The sequence below is a fragment of the Eleutherodactylus coqui genome, chromosome 9 (genome assembly GCF_035609145.1).
Source record: "Eleutherodactylus coqui strain aEleCoq1 chromosome 9, aEleCoq1.hap1, whole genome shotgun sequence".
NCBI lineage: Eukaryota > Metazoa > Chordata > Amphibia > Anura > Eleutherodactylidae > Eleutherodactylus > Eleutherodactylus coqui.
The window spans coordinates 38807578-38821728 of record NC_089845.1 but is presented as its reverse complement, the minus strand read 5'-3'; positions in this window follow the sequence as shown (position 1 = coordinate 38821728).

Sequence of the window (14151 nt, the reverse complement as noted above, 5' to 3'; positions counted from 1 at the left end):
AACCGCCAGCTTCCAGAAGTACTCGGATTGGACAGATTTTCAGTGTCTGGATGTAAATAAAGTTTTCTATGCAGCAAGCAGAGATTTTGAATATAAAAAAGGGCATACAAGATATATTAGAGCGCTGCAGAGCTCCTCCATGAAGCCGAGCAGGTTAGGAGCCCCTATGAGACAGAGAAGCGTTCTTTTGGGGGACTTCTTACCACCAATTCCTGCCCATTTTACGTGTGTAATATGTGAAATCCAAACATCCATGTTAGTGACTCTTCCATGCGCTACATAAATTCATACGGCTACATACACCTAAGGGCTACTTTACACTTTTCTTTTTTTGCACTGAACTATGCTCACTTGCATGCAGCAATTAGTCTAATGAGTTCCAGATATGTTTTTTTCCAGTGGAATTACTCGGCGTATCACGCACCTCCTTGTATATTGCGCGTGCATTTGCGCATCCTCCATTGACTTCTTTGGGGACCCTTTGTGCGCAAATGCACTGAAAAGTAGAGCATTATTTTACTCGGCCGAAATGCACCTGCAGAATTTGTAAATGTGTACGAATACAATTACCTTAACGGGTTCTGTTCTCTGTGTAATGTGTGAAGAAGCCCTAAGTGTAAGGAAGTAGTCTGAGCCTCTCTGGAGTGTATGGGAAGGGGGGTCAGAACATGCACTGTTTGGGGAGAGCATTTGGCGCACATATATTGGGGGGGGGGGGCTGATGTTTGGTCACACTTATTATTGCTGGGGGGAAGAGAGGTTGGAGGGATGAACTATTGGATGTGGTTACTTCTTACATGCCGCCATCATCCTTACTGACGGAGGGGACCGGGGCATGTTGTTCGTCTTCTAGAAACCAATGTGCCCCATACATATAAAATAATAAAGGGACCCTCTAAACCGCCCCTTAAGATCCAGCATTGGTTAAATATAGTCGTCAATATCTGTGATGGTCCGATAGCTGAGAACTCCTGAGGGGTGGGGGCTGCAGACACACGCATTAAACCTTATGGACCAGCACAGACTGATGTCATGGAGTCTAAATGTCCAATAAATCTAATAATCAAGAACACGTCAAGCCCAGCAGTTTCCTGATGACTGGAATTTAACACTTCAATGTGTTTAAAATCGTATCACTCATATCATTAGCTGAAAACCCAGCCTAAGATCACAAAGGGATATGTTTTTTTATTGCTCTGTGTTCGTCCGAGTGAAAATACCCATTCCACGGATTGTATTTCAGTCTGTATGGGCGGACATGAAGGCTCTAGTACCCTGTTGCATGGAGCTGTACAATTTCTGGTCCTCCTCTGACTGATGGGAGTCAGAGCTCGGTACTGGATCTCCGAATTTGCCTGAGTTATCTCAAAGCTAAGTACTGCACTTGTTATTTTCATCTTTGTTTTCTGTTATTCCCCCTATCCCACATGGGGTCTACTAGTGGCCAAGGTACGTGGTCAGGTTCGCCCTTGTCAGGACGGGTTACCTGCATGTATGCAAGTCCTTTTCCTGGGTAAAGTTCATTAGGGACAGTTTGTTTCCTTGTTGCGGTAGCCTTATTTCTTACTGTTTGGTGTGCAGTAGCGTGAGTGTCTCAGGTTACGAGACGAGCACGTCCAACAAGGACGCGGCATATTGAACAGGCCATACTTGCTTGGTGGGATCTGTGTTTTATCTGGTATGGATCCCATTGAGGTTTTGTCAGACCAGCTAAGCAGCGGCATCTGACTTTGGTGGTTCCAGAAAAGGAACCTAAACTAGAATGACCTGACCGTTTCTCTTGAAGTAGACAGGAATTTGTTTCCTTCAGAGTCTTGCAGGCTTTATTTCTAGAGATGAGCGAACACGTTCGGCCCCGCCCCTTTTTCGCCCGAACACCGAACTTTGCGAACACTTCAGTGTTCGGGCGAAAAAGTTCGGGTGCCGCCGGGGGGCGGGGAGATGCGCGGCGGCGCGGGCGGCAGTAGCGGGGAACAGGGGGGAGCCCTCTCTCTCTCCCTCTCCCCCCCCCCACTCCCCGCCGCACCCCCCCGCGCTGCCACGGCGGCCCCCGAACTTTTTCGCCCGAACACTGAAGTGTTCGCAAAGTTCGGTGTTCGGGCGAAAAAGGGGCGGGGCCGAACGTGTTCGCTCATCTCTATTTATTTCCATTTGCAACTTGTTAACTCGGATAACTAGTCCCAGAAGGTGGGCATAGCCATTTTCAGGCTGCAGGGGGATCCTCAGACATGGTCTTTTACCTTACCTCACTCCTTTTAAGCCTTGACCTCCTGTGGATAGTTTATTCTCCCTAGGTTTAATCCACGACTATCCCGATGGGGTGTCACTGGCAGAGGGAAAACTTGCATGTGGGAGACTTCTTGTATTGAGGATTTCTGCTCCGAAGTCCTCCGTTGGGCGACAAAGTCAGGGGAATGACCCGGCTTATTGATTGGTTACCCTGTGCCTCAGTCTGTTTGATGCTATGTCGTTAGCGGAAGGCTCTTTTATACGCAACAATGTTTGCTCAAAATGCACTCAAACTGTCAAAAGTGAGTGATAATCACTACATGTAAATGCGGGCGGTCATCCACTAGTCATTCAATTGTTTAGCGCTGGTTTTTAGCCGGCATAAACATTGTTTGATCGCTCAAAATTAATTCCATTGTGATGGAATTCGTTCTGTTTTTGAGCAGCTTGCTGTCTTAATGTACTCATTGTATTTGACTTGCATACATAATGAGTACACTGTTAACTCTGCCAAGAGGAGACAAGGGATTCTTGCTGGGCAGATAACCTTGAATAAACACCCGCCCAGCTGAGCAAACAACTCCTACTGAGCTAATGGAGGGAATGGAGATCATTGGAAGCCATTATCTGTTCCTGTAATTTTATTCAGAAATGTTGTCAGTTGATTCAGTCCTGCAGTTGTTTTAGCAGTAATCATTGCGTGTAAAAGGGCCTTAAGAATATAAAACTCAGTCCTTCAAGTTTTGGTCCACGGTTTATCAGTTATTCAAAATCATTGAAAAAATGAATCCTGTATCGTTTCTTTTGGATCTCTGTTTTTTAACCGGAGTCATCTCAAAGCTAAGTATTGCGCTTGTTGTTGTTTTCGGGTTTTCTGTTATTCCCCTATCCCACATAGGGTCTACTAGTGGTCGAGGTACGTGGTCAGGTTTGTCCTTGTCAGGATGGAGGATTACCTGCATGTAGGCAAGTCCCTTCCCTGGGTAAAGTTCATTAGGGACTGTTTGTTTCCTTGTTGCAGTTGTCTGTATTGTTTTGTACTGTTTGGTGTGCAGTAGCGTGATTCTCTCAGGTTATGGTTCCAGTACATCCTACAAGGACGCAACACATACAGGTTCCTTATGGTAGCCTGAAGATTGTGCAAACCCGTAGGCTGTAGAAGTTAATGTCCCCAATAGTCCCATACACGTTCTGTTTGTGATAAATCTGGCGATCGGGCAGCCACGGAAGTGTGACAGTGTTGTGGGGTCCCCCTTGTGTGCGTGGCTGAGCATTATCCTGCTGCCTCTTGGAAGTCGCCATGAGAGGAACACATGTGCTGCAGGATGTCCTGAACACATCACTGAGCTGTCATTGTCCCTCATACCACTACTAGGGGGGACCGACTGTTGTACGTGATGTACCCCCAGACCATCACACCAGCAGGGGGCAGTGTGCCGCTTAACAGTACAGACAGAATTGAGATGCTAACCCCGAGGTCTCCAGACACCAAAGCAAATGGTTTCAGTCCCCAAACTAAACCTGGATTAATTGCTGAAGACAACCCGGTTCCACTCCGTAGCGTCCAGCTACATTGTTCATAACATCACTGCAAACGGAGGTGGTGGGTGTCAAAGGCCGTATGTGTAATGGGCACCGTGAGACCAAAAGTCCTTCGGCCAAGTGCCAGAAATTGGCTCCGACAGACACAGGGGTGTAATGATGGCGCCAGCCATCTCTGGATGACAGTCAAAAAAATAGCTGAAGTTGCCCATGCGTGTCATACAATCCTGTACTGGTGATCTGTTAAGGGCAACCTCACACATCCACCGTTCCCAACACCTCCTAACACTCTGGACAGAATGGCCGGTGGGGGACAAGTCATTGATACAACTCTCAAGCCTCTCACATGCCAATAATGCGCCCCTCTCAGACTCTGGTAACGGGGTGAAATCTCTTCTCTGTGCTGTAGAGGAGTCTAGCGGTCAACAAGCTCTACACAAGCGGAAGAAGAGGTCAGAACACACAAGGAGCCTCCGAGAGCCTTTTATAGGCCAAGGGGGAACCACTTATAGGACCTCCGGTGACAAGACTGTTCGTCTAATCACCACAACTCATCACTTACAGATCTGCTGAGATGGAACTGCAGAACGAGACTTGCATCAAAACAACAACTTCTTCTAGCTGGGGGATGGAATGGATGAATGGACCTTAAGGCTGGGTTCATACTGGACAGAATTTCGGTGCGGACTTTTGCATCGAAATTCTGCCTGCAATCTTAAATCTGAGCCTAAGCAACAAAGTGGATGAGATTTGCAAAAATCTCGTCCACAAGATGTGGACAGTCCGTTGCAGCCAAGCCGCTCTGAAACGGACATGCTGCGTGGATTTCAAACCCACGGTATGTCATTTGTATCGCTGTTTCTGCTTCGGGCGCTCTCCTCTATATGGGGAGAGATGGCTGCAGCAGAATACCCACAGGTTTCCAAGTTGGCTTTCTGCTGCAGTATTCCCTACGGTCCGGCTGCAGACATTCTGTGGGATTTCCGCCGAGTGTGACCGCAGCCTGAGGGTTTGTTCACATGCAGCAGAATTGTTGCAGATTCTCCACAGTGGAAAATCCACGTCAAACTCTCCACCATTGGGAATCCACAGCAGACGTCGTCCCTCCAGCTGAAAGGGTGAAATCTGTGGATCCGTGGCAAAAACTGCATCAAAATCCCCACCAAATAGTACAGATTTGATGCCAACTTTGCTGCGGATCTTCTCTCTAACCTGCGGTGCAGTCCGCCACGTGTGAGCATCCCCATAATGGGGGGTGTTTAGGCTTAGTGCCCCCCTCCCCCCCAACTTAGAATACAAATGCTGAATGTCCTACTTTGGTGTGTATTACACACCTAGTACGCATTTATAGAGTCTATGGGGATTTACTGCGGATTTTCGTTGTACTGCGTGTTTTACATGCACTATGTCTAACCATGTTGCTACATATACCTAAGGGCCCCTTTACACCAGCGGATGCATTTTTCGCACTGAACGAGGCTGTTTTGTGCAGGTATTGGTAGATTTTTTTTTTTTTCTCCACCTGCATGACATTCGTTTGCATGCATCAAACAAAACTCGCCCCTTTAATGGCCAATTAGTCTGAGGTGTGTGTTCCAGCAGAATTAGTGTTTCACGCATCATCTTGCACACTTGCTTCTTTGGGAACCGTTCTGCAAATGCACAGAAACGTACAGCATGCTGCAGTGTTATTCTGCCTAAGCAAAATACATTAATAAAGCCATTGACATTAATGGCTTCTGTTCTCTGCGGAGAGCATGCGAACACGGATACATCTGTGTGAAGAAGGCCTAAGAGTAAGGAAGTATTTTGAGCATCTCTCCCTGCAGTGGAGGGTTCAGACCATTTACTGTTGGGTGGGGAGCATTTGGCCACAGGTATACTGGGGGGATGTTTGGTCACACTTATACTGGGGGGAGAAGAGAGGTTGGAGGGATGAAGTGTGTAAGAAATACCCAATGCTGCCATCATCCTCACTGACTGAGGAGACCGCAGGCACGTTCTAGAATCTGGTGCACCCCATAGAACTCTCCCTGATTTAAATGGCTTGATAGCCTAATTAGTTCCAGATGTGTTCTTTGTCACGTAATTGAGCAGCGTATTGCACATTTGCGCACCTCCCATAGACTTCTATGTAGATATTTGGTGCACAAAAAATTGGAACTGAGTGCAGATGAGAGCCATCAGTTCTATCATATATTGATGACTTAATTCCCTTCCATGTGGTGATGTACAGTGGAAAAACGATGAACATTGTGTCACTGGCCAAATATTCCTGGCCCGGCTGTAGTCCTCATGTGTTGTGTGCAGTTTATGTGGTCCGGACGCAAAAGCTGTCATATCATTTTCTGATATTCTTGGTGCAGAAGTTATTGTCATATTGAATCTATTGTTTAAGCAGCTGCGGATGGAAGGAGAACGGGAGGCGAGAGTCATCAGGAAGGAGACTATCACCACCTCAGCGCAGACCATGCAGAGAATAATCAAAGAGAAGCCAGGCACTACTACAGCACCAAACTCCAAGGCGTAGGGCTTCACAGATTAGATCAGACAGGACCCAGCGGCCTCCATCACCACGTCAGGAACAGCGAGTGAGCAGAGAGGCGGCGGTCTGCACCACAGCAGCGGGATAGGGCAGAGAGGCGGCGGTCTGCACCACAGCAGCGGGATAGGGCAGAGAGGCGGCGGTCTGCACCACAGCAGCGGGATAGGGCAGAGAGGCGGCGGTCTGCACCACAGCAGCGGGATAGGGCAGAGAGGCGGCGGTCTGCACCACAGCAGCGGGATAGGGCAGAGAGGCGGCGGTCTGCACCACAGCAGCGGGATAGGGCAGAGAGGCGGCGGTCTGCACCACAGCAGCGGGATAGGGCAGAGAGGCGGCGGTCTGCACCACAGCAGCGGGATAGGGCAGAGAGGCGGCGGTCTGCACCACAGCAGCGGGATAGGGCAGAGAGGCGGCGGTCTGCACCACAGCAACGGGATAGGGCAGAGAGGCGGCGATCTCCACAACGACTGGAACCTACAGAGCGCTCTGCAGCAACGAGCGCAGATGGAAGAGACAGCAGGCATTGTGTGAATGAAGGTCTCCCATCTACAATATTTACAGACAATGAAGATCTAACATGTGCCATCTGCATCATGGACTATGAGAGGGGGGAGCAGGTCACAGTGCTGCCATGCTCTCGTATTCCACCAACCCTGCATTACATCGTGGCTTCAAAGAAAACCAGAATGCCCCATGTGTCGTGCGCACTGCTCTCAATGAAGAATTTGCTGCAGAGGCTAGAAGTAACATCTGAAGAACCCATCCTGGAATTCAACTCTCTCTGCATGCTGGGTCCTGTAGCACACCTCAGAGTCTGAGAACAGGTGAAGAGAGCAAATCCAGCGTACATCAGAGACCAAGTGACAAGCCTGAACTGGAGCTAATGGGAGAACTTCGCAATCCTCTGCCGTGGCTGTGACAGCCGTGGCGGGGGATTCCGTTCATCCCTGTAGTGATAAGACACTTTTTTTTGGGAAGGGGGGGGGGGGGGCGCACACTATTCACAGCTCCATATCGTGCTCACAAGTGTGAAATTGGCCTTAGTAATGTCTATGGGTGTGGCAGCTCCTCCATTATGACACCACAGATGACCTGCAAGTGTAAGAACCCTCCATGCAGCTATTCTGGTGCCATTTCTTTAATGGAGACTTTTCTAGACTATTCTGGTTCCCAGAGAAGCGAGTTTTTGCTACTCTACGATTTATTTGCGTCCAGAGCACAGAACTACCAGTGCGATTATTGGACATTTTATTGTCATTGACAATTTTCTAGTAGATTCCTTTCTTATTGAGGAATCTGCTTTTCCCGTTGTTCCCAACTGTACTCTCAGGGCAACCTCATCTTGTATACACAGGGCCCCCAACTGGGAACAATGAGGTGATCGCCAGCGGTATCTCCGCGATATTGAAAATACTGGAAGGAGACAATCTGGAGACAGAGGTAAGTTACACTAAACTTAGACAGTTTGGGTTTTGAAGTATTTATGCCTTCTTTTCTTAGAAGCTTGCACTGCTGTGGACGGCGGGAGGCCGGGCGATCAACTCCTGCAAGAAGATCCTTCCGAGTGCAGCTTAAAGTCTGCTTTTCCCGTTCCTGACACTTGACCACCAGGACAACCTCATCTTGTATAGACAGGGCCCTCAACTGGGAAGAATGAATGATTGCCAGCGGTATCACTGCTATATTGAGTACTGTAAGGAGGCAATCTGGAGAGGTAAGGTAAACTGAACTTAGACTGTTGGGTTCTGAAGTATTTATGCCATCTTTTATTTTCTTGGAAAGACACTCGCACTGCTGTGGACGCCAGGAGGCCGGGCGATCAAGCTGCACTCAGGAGCTGAGGTCTGCTTTTCCCGTTGTTCTCGACACTTGACCATCAGAGCAACTTCATCTTGTATGGACACCGCCCCCAACTGGGAACAATGAGTGATCACCAGCGGTATTGCCACTATAATGAAAATATGGGAAGGAGACAATCTGGAGATAGAGGTAAGTTAAACTGAACTTAGACAGTTGGGTTCTAAAGTATTTATGCCTTTTTTAGAAAGAAGAAACTCTTACTGCTGTGGACACCGGGAGGCCGGGCAATTAGGCTGCACCCGGAAGGATCTGCTTGCAGGAGCTGAAGTCTGCCTTTTCCCATTCCCGACACTTTACCATCAGGACAACCTCCTTGTATAGACCGCGCCCCCAACTGGGAAGAATGAGTGATCGCCAGCGGTATCGCCGCTATATTGAAAGAATTGGAAGGAGACTATCTGGAGACAGAGGTAAGTTACACTAAACTTAGACAGTTCGGTTCTGAGGTATTTATGCCTTTTCTTAGAAAGAAGCTCGCACTGCTGTGGACGCCAGGAGGCCAGGCGATTAGGCTGCACTTGGAAGGATCTGTTGCAGGAGCTGAAGTCAGCTGTGAATGCTGAGACGGTGAGCGACTTTATCAAAGTTTAGTTTAGAAAATATAGATGTATAAAGTTGGGTTCTGAAGTATTTGTACTACGGTAAATTGGTGAGATTACAGCTCTGGAGAACAATCAGTCCACCAATTAGTAGCAAGGGAGTAAAATGGCTCTATTACCATATGGTTGAACATTCTCACTGAGGTCCAGATGGCACGTCGCCCTCTGCTGTTGGTGGCCACTTGGGTATTACTATCCCTAAAAGACTTCCCTATGAGACCCTTCTGGAGGACTATCACTGGAGATTGCCCTGTGCCAGCCCCTCACCCTCTTACTCGTTGCTCTGTCCTAATCCCACCAACCCATTTCATCCTTCAGGGGTGACAGAGAATGCAGCCCAGTTATAAGAAAATCCCATAAGGGGAATCCTTGAGGTCACATTCTAGCAAGCAGGGGACACTAATTCAATAAAAGTCCTGCTTTGTATACTCCCTGTCCACTCTCTGTAACAAGCGCCGATCAACGAGCTTGGCACCTATGTACCAGGTCCTCACACCAGGTGGTCAGACAGTATAGGGTATGAACAATTGCTCATGATTCTTCCCCCCCCCCCGTCCCCCTCCTTCCTTCCATACTGTTTTATTGCCCTTGGCTGTAGTTTCTACTTTGACAACTGGAACAACATACAATTTTCAGCCTCGTGATAATTGTAAGCACAGGAATGCAATGTGATGCATTTTTAAAGTAGAAACACATTATAGCTGCTGAAAAATAATGGGTTCTTGCCTCTTTTGTGAGTTCCGTTCTTGAAGAATTGCCCAAAAAATAGGACATACTGCAATTTTCAAGAAAAATTGTTGATCTGAATTAACTCATCAGAATTAATGGGTTCTTTTTACGTGCAAATTCTGTCCTTCTCACAGTTGGACAGAACTCGTGCGTGAAACAGTTTGTGCGAATGCACCATAATTCATTGTGAAATATATTGTTACAGTAACTGGATAGAAGGGGAAGGTTCAGGCGAGAGTCATCAGAAAGGAGACTATCACCACCTTGGTACAGGCCAGAACCAATAGGAAGAAGTTAATCACCATTTCAGCGCCACACAGAGAATCATCTCTAGTGGGCATGGTATTAGGGGAGACATGGTTCATTAGGGACAGTTTGTATCCTTGTTGTGGTTGTCTTTATTGTTTTGTACTGTATGGTGTACAGTAGCGTAAGTGACTCAGGTTGTGGATCCAGCATGTCTTACAAGGACAAAACACATACAGGTTCCTTATGGTATCCTGCAGATTGTGCAATCTCATAGACTGTAGAAGTTGGAGTCCCAGGTGGTCGAATACATGTTCTATTTGTGATAAATCTGACGACCAGACAGGCAGTGTGACAGTGTTATGGCTGCAGGATGTCCTGAACATATCGCTGAGCTGTCATTGTCCCTCGTACTACTGCTAGGGGTGACTGACTGTTGCATGTGACATCCCCCAGACCATCACACCAACAGTGGGGGCAGTGTACCACTCCCCAGTAAAGACAGACTTGAGATGCTAATCCCTAGGTCTCCAGACATGAACACAAACATTTTCAGTGCCCATACTAAACCTGAATTCTTTGCTAAAGAGACGACCTGGTTACACTCCATAGCGTCCAGTTTCATCGTTCATGACACCACTGCAGACGGAGGGGATGGTTGGTGTCAAAGGCCGTGTGTGTAATGGGCACCTTGAGACCAAATGTCCTTCAGGTAAGTGCCAGGAAATGGTTCCCCCAGACACAAGGGTGTAATTATGGCGCCACCTGTCTCTGGATAGTGGTCAAAAAATAGTTGGAGCTGCCCATGGATGTCAGCCAAACCTCTTTTGGTGGTCTGTTGGGGGCTTCTTGAGCCTGGTCACCTTGTGTGCCCTCACATATCCACTGGCCCCCAACACATCCTAACAGTCTGGTCAGAACGGCCCAGGTGGCGGCAATTCGCCAATACGACCATCCAGCTTCTCGTATTCCAATAATGCGCCCCCCCCCCCCCCCCCCTCCTCAGACTCTGGTAACGGAATGAAATCTCTTCTTTGCGTCGTAGAGGCGTCTGGGGGTCAACAAACTCTACACAAGCAGAAGAAGAGGTCTCTACACACAAGGAGCCTCCGAGAGCCTTTTATAGACCAAGGGGGGAACCACTTTTAGGGCCTCAGGTGACAAGACCGTTCATCTAATCCCACCACAACTCACATTATTTGCATATCTGCCTGAGATGGAACTGCAGGACGGGTTTTGTCGCAAAACAACAACTCCTTCTAGGTGCTTGATATTTTTTTTTTTTTTTACAAGGAGTGTAGATTATGAGGACACTGATAAGTGGGGGAGAACATGAGAGAACACAGAGTGGAAGAAGGGAGAGAACTGCTAGGGGATGGAATGGATGAATGGACCTTAAGGCTGGGTTCATACTGGACGGAATTTTGGTGCGGACTTTTGCATCGAAATTCTGCCGGCAATCTTAAATCCGAGCCCAAGCAGCAAAGTGGATGAGATTTGCAAAAATCTCGTCCACACACTGCGGACAGTCCGTTGTGACCAAGCTGCTCTGAGACTGACATGCAGCGCTGAATTCAAATCCACGGTATGACATTTGTAACGCCATTTCCGCTGTGGGCGCTCTCCTCTATATGGAAAGAGATGGCCGCAGCAGAATACTGGCGGACAAACTGCTTCAATACCTGCAGGTTTTGAAGCTGGCTTTCTGCTGCAGAAATCTTGTGGGATTCCCGTGCGGTCCAGCTGCGGACATTCCATGGGATTTCCGCCCCTGTGACCACAGCCTAAGGGTTTGTTCATATGTAGCAGAATTGTTGCAGATTTTCCACAGTGGAAAATCCACACCAAAATCCGCGTCAAACTCTCCACCATTAGGAATCCACAGCAGACGTCGTCCCTCCAGCTGAAATCTGTGGATCCGTGGCATAATCTGCATCAAAATCCCCACCAAATAGTACAGATTTTGATCCCAATTTTTCAGCGGATCTTCTCTATAATCTGCAGTGCAGTCGGCCACGTGAGCATCCCCATAATGGGAGGTGTTTAGGCTATTTAGGACCTAAAGAATACTGCGGTCAAATTTCATGTTTGTATGACACCAGAAAGTTACATTGCATAGAGTTGCTAATACTTTTGCAATGAGCATTGAATAATCGAGTTGTGATCCCTTTTTTTTCCTATTTAAGACCTAAAGAATAGTCGTGCCAAATTTTATGTTTATACAACAGCGGGAAGTTACATTACATAGGGGCGCCAATACTTTTGCAATCAGCATTGAATAATCGAGTTGTGACCCCCTCTACTTTTCCTATTTAGGACCTAAAGAATGAGCATCCCAAATTTCACATTTGTACGACATCGGGAAGTTAGAGAATTAGATTTGGTATATTACACAGAGGCGCCAATACCTTTGCACTCAGCATTGAATTTTCAAGTTATGACCCCTTTACTTTTCCTATTTAGGACCTAAAGAATAATCCTGCCAAATTTCATGTTTTTACAACACCGGGAAGTTAGAGCATTAGTGGCGAGTGAGTGAGTGAGGGCTTTCACCTTTATAGATAGATAGATTCAGTGCAGGTAAAATAAAGCCTAGACTGCAGGCTGGATAGAAGTGCAGCAAATTCTGACTGTGAGACATATCCAGTCCATACTGGATTGTCAGCCAATAAACTAGAACAGTGATCCCCAACCAGGGTGCCATGGCCCCCCCGGGGCACTGCGAGAACCCACAAGGGTGTCATGAAACTCCTAACTAGGGAATCGGCATTAGCAGCAAGTCCGTCCATTAGCACTACGGGAAGGGGAGCAAGAGGAAACTCTGCTGGCGAGCTCCACTCCTGGTGTATAGTGAATGCTGTCTCGCCCGGTCTCGCAGCTGCCACAGGCTGCCACAAGAGTTATGGCTCATGCGGGTGTATGTCACCTGTGTATTACACACTTATAATTCACATGCGTGTAATGCCTGGTGCTAAAAGATCATTAATTACCATTGGGCCTCTCACGCCAGCGTTTTTTCAGGCTCTTTTTCCGACTTAGAATACAAATTCTGAATGTCCTACTTTGGTGCCTATTACACACATAATGCGCATTTATATAGTCTATGGGCATTTAACCTATGCATGTACTTGCGGATTTGCTTCGTACCGTTTATTTTACCCGCGCTACGTCTAACCATGTGGCTATATATACCTAAGGGCTCCTTTACACCAGCGAATGCATTTTTTGCACTGAACGAGGCTGTTTAGCGAAGGTATCGGTAGATCTTTTATGGAACATTTTCCACCTGCATGACATTCATTTGCATGTGCCAAACAAAACTTACCCCTTTAATGGCCAATTAATCTAATGAGTTCCAAATGTGTGTTTTCCAGCAGAATTAGTGTTTCACGCATCTTCTTGCACACTTGCTTCTTTGGGGACTGTTGTTCTGTAAATGCACAGAAACGTACAGCATGCTGCATTGTTATTTTGTGCCGGCAAAATACATAAAAGTGTACTAAGCCATTGACATTAATGGCTTCTGTTCTCTGCGGATTGCATGCGAACACAGAAACATCCGTGTGAAGAAGCCATAAGTATAAGAAAGTATTCCCAGCCTCTCTCCTTGAAGTGGTGTAGTGGTCCAGCACATCATCCTGGTCCGCTCCATAAATGTCATACATGTATGTCTTATGTTGATGCACTGTGCAAAACGTGTCTAGTCTTTTCCAGTATGTGTGTTGCACAGCTGCAGAGCTTGAGAGGTTAACTTTAAGAAAATCAGAGTCTGCATGAAAATGTATCAAGTCTCTCATGTCATGAGAGAGGGTATAAATGGGAGTAATTGAGAGCAGGAAGAGAAGGCCATCTTCTGGAGTTGAGAGAATCTAACACAGAGCCACATGGAAGCACCTTGAGCTTCCTTTTGGTGAAGATGGAAGAGGAGGAGAGATTTCCAGTGATGACTGTATTCTGGATGTGAGTGGAGTGAGTCCCCAATAGTGAGAGAAATTGTAAATAATTCTCCAGACAAGGCCAACGCAGAGGTACTAACCAATCTTCACGTTTTCCTACGAAGCCGTCCAGAGCCAGGATCACCGCATAGAGGTGCGCCCTTTAAGTGTCACACCCATGCGTCTCCAAGGCTGTGTGGAAGGACTTCAAGTGTCTGTGGAGTGCGCCTACCCCTTTCCTCTCCGGAGTGTTCCCCTTCTAGGAGCAGTACTTGACAGATAACTGCAGGACTGATGTCATCCTGAGTTTCCTCCCTGACCTTAGATCTTTTGTGTTGCCTGCACTGTAAAGACTGTAATTGAACTGCATTGTAATAATTGTTTCAAATTTACTACAATAAAATTTATGCGGGGCCCTAACCGTTCCTAGGGACCCATGGTACTCAAAGACTGTGTCTATACGTAT